Below are 3,471 nucleotides of genomic sequence, written 5' to 3'. Positions count from 1 at the left end.
GTTGCCATGACTTCAATGCAAAGTGGCAGGGTAAAATTGTTTTCAAGCTGCGTCCATTTGGTCTTTGAGTTTTTCAATTTTCCTCAACCACCCGGGTGGTATATGGTGATTTAGAATTTGGGGGCTGTGGTTCAGATTCCTCTACACACCCGATGGACTTGTTTGCCCATGGGGAACGAATGGGTCAAGATGGTGGAGCAGAACACAGACCACTTTTTCCAACCCCTCCAACTCACGGGCTATCCAAATACTCAAGAAACCATCATATCCAATTTGGACACCTTGGATCAATACAAGTATTAATTTTGATCCAATTTGGAAAAACGATCAAAGTATTTAGGGATTTCTAGTGAAGCCTCCTCTGACGGAATTAAAATTCTTTAACAAGGTCTTGCAATGACTTTTACCACTTGCGATTGGTGTGGCCCGAGTTGGGATATTTCAACGAATGGCGACAAAAGAATAACTTCATCGATCCTGGTCCTGTTTTGGATTACCAAGGTAAACCAAGATAGGCGATAAAGGAGCAAGTCTCTTTACAACATCTACCTTCTTTCAGCCATTGCTGTGAGGTACCCGAATTTCTTTGGGGGCCTCATTTACGTCAACGACAATGCCCAGCCTGACGGGCATCCTGATGATACTTTCTTCAAAGGCGATACCCGAACTTTTGCCCAATATGCCGTGGGACGTTATTCCAATGGACCGGACGGTCAAATGCCTGGGCCCGTGGGCAATGAAGGAACAGGAGACTATCCTATCGCTGTGGACAAAATCATTCTTTATGTGAAAAAAGATTGCTGATAATGTTGTAACTATAGGCATATTGAAGTGATTGAAATAAATTATATCTGAAGAAGGAAAGAGAAGAGAGATTGAAAAAAGATCTTAGGTCGAATAACTTGGGATGTGGTGTGCAAAATTGTTGCTGAAAATGTAATTGCGTTTAGAGCTATTATATTTCTGAATAATCTGAATTAATACATTTGAATCTAATGTCTCTCGCATTTGTAATCAATTTGTTTTAAGCTTACTGTTCCGACGGTATCTCCCATCTAATTCCATTTCCACGATTTTTGATTGCTCGCTCAGTCTAATACCATTTTCTGGCATTTTTGGCATGTTGGATGGAATTGGGGTTTCCTTCCCTTTCGATAGCACGTACTATATCGTGAAAAAGACGAGGGGTCGTATGTGCTAGTAACCAACTGAAAATTCGAAATACAATTGGAAAAAATTCAAATCCTCGAATTTGTCAAAGGTCTTAAAACAAAGAACACATGGTGAGGAGATATCTTGACAGGATTTCTTTTGTTTGATAAAAAGAGCACAAATATTGTTTAACCAGCCTTCATCATATGTTTCTCCGTCGTTTTTGATCATTTTATTAAAGCACTTTGCATTAAACGACACATAACACTGAAAAGCAGGGCTTGAAACGTTACCGAAAAGAGTAACGGATCACCATTACATTTTCTTTAAAAGTAACGCGTTACCATTTTATCCTACAAGAAATAATGCGTTACTGTCTACCGTAAGAAATAGAGTGCCTAAAATAGCAAAAAAAACGTGTTTGCAATTTTGTAACGTTTAGTGAACGTAATGTTTCGATAAGACTGCTCTCTGCTCTCTTCTACTGATCAAGGCAATCACTGAGGGAAGTAGACATGAATATAACCCTCGAACCCAGAATGGGCCCCCAACAACCAAAGATGTCAATCAGCTCCTATTTTCGTGGCTTATCCGCTTCACCGCTTATCCGCTTAACCCCTTCCAAGAACCAATTAAATTCTGCGTCGACCGAAATTCTCAACTCAGATTGGTTGAGGCATAAGGCAAAGCGGTCAAGCGGTCAAGCGGATAAGCCACGAAAATATCTGCTATAGTATATTTAAATGTCTGTATCCAATGAGACTTGCATCTCGCAATAAAGAGTTTAGAACATCTCCCACCGATGTAAGTGGAAACGTAGCGAAGAATTTGTTCTAATGCATTTTGGGAATATTCATAATTGGTCTTCTATGCTACGTAATGTTTCCTGTTTGAATGTTCGGTGAGGGCACTCGGTGGTGGGCGGGTTAGATTAAATGAGGATAAAGCCGAAGTTGTTTCTTCGCTTCAAGCCGTTTAACTCGTGGATCCTAGTTGATAAATCAGCTATCTGGATTTGTCGGAGGAGTTGTTCCAACCTTTGTATGTCCAAATTCACGAATGGTTGCATGGTTGTATAACTTGGGGCGTTCAAGCAGTTGATTGTGTCTTTGAAAGTAACTGGTTTGATGATAATATTTTCCACTGAAAGATGAAAGATTAAATGAAAAGAAGATGAAAAGAACGAGAAGCATAACAACAAGTACCCTAACGATCCAGGTAATGCGTAGTCTGAGAGACAGTATGAATCTCAAACAAATGGAATCCAGATGAAGAATACCGATTGATATTAATGTGTTGGATTCCGTTGTATTGTAAAATATCTTCCGTTTTATTATATCGTGTCCTTCAGCTTTTGCAGTTGAGGGGTTGCATCCTATCACTGGGTGAATACTCAATATCATACTAAGATTTATGATGGAGAGATTCAATTTATGATTGCCCATGATTTCAAAAATATTCGTAGGGAATACGTAGGCCTTGTTGATCCGGTAGCATCTTTCAAGTCAGACTTGGACAAATTTTTAGATAGTATTCCAGATCAACCCTACATTCAAGGATTAGCTCGGTCTGCCAACTCAAATTCGTTGGTAGACCAAATATCATATAAAAATTGAAAGGTAATAAATAGACGAATTATAATCTTTCATTTTAATAGTACTGGGGATTACATTCCCTGTAGCGGTTAGAAAAGCCCGTGAAAAACCAAACCAAACCAAAAAAAAAAAAAAAAATGAGACTTGTCTTGATTTGTTCAGGCGCTCGAGGTGATCTTCTGATGGCAATCTGCTCATTAGACACTTCTGGAGAATGGATGGCCTCTAAAGCATCTTGATCTGTGACTACAAGATCATCTAAACGCTCAGCTTGACTAACCTTGTCAATCTCAACAGACTCATCTTCAGAGCAATGAGTTGTTGCTTCTGAACTCTCTGGGTTGAAAACACCCTGGAGAACTGATCTCCAAGCATGTTAGCCATAGTCTCTACATTGCTAATGGCTGTCCATCAACCTCAAAAGGCCCAACAGAGTGTTTCATTTTTCTCTAGAGTTCGCATAAGAGAAAAATGCCTTCGGATTCGACCTGACCTCCTGAACCACCTTACTCTCAGTTTGTAACTGGTCATATTCGATGGAGGCCTTAATCTTACCCTGAACTACGTCCAACTTTTTTTGGAGACTAGCCACAATTACTGGATTCGAAGTGCTCTTCAGCTTTTTGCTAGTTTGCAACTCTTTTTGAACAAAGTCTTCCTATATTTTGGAATTTTTGTCCGTGTGCCACCTTTCGGAACACATTCAGAGATTGCGATATTTATA

The sequence above is a fragment of the Tigriopus californicus genome, chromosome 9 (genome assembly GCF_007210705.1).
Source record: "Tigriopus californicus strain San Diego chromosome 9, Tcal_SD_v2.1, whole genome shotgun sequence".
Classification (NCBI taxonomy): domain Eukaryota; kingdom Metazoa; phylum Arthropoda; class Copepoda; order Harpacticoida; family Harpacticidae; genus Tigriopus; species Tigriopus californicus.
The sequence above is the reverse complement of the archived record's forward strand: the minus strand, read 5'-3'. Positions refer to the sequence as shown.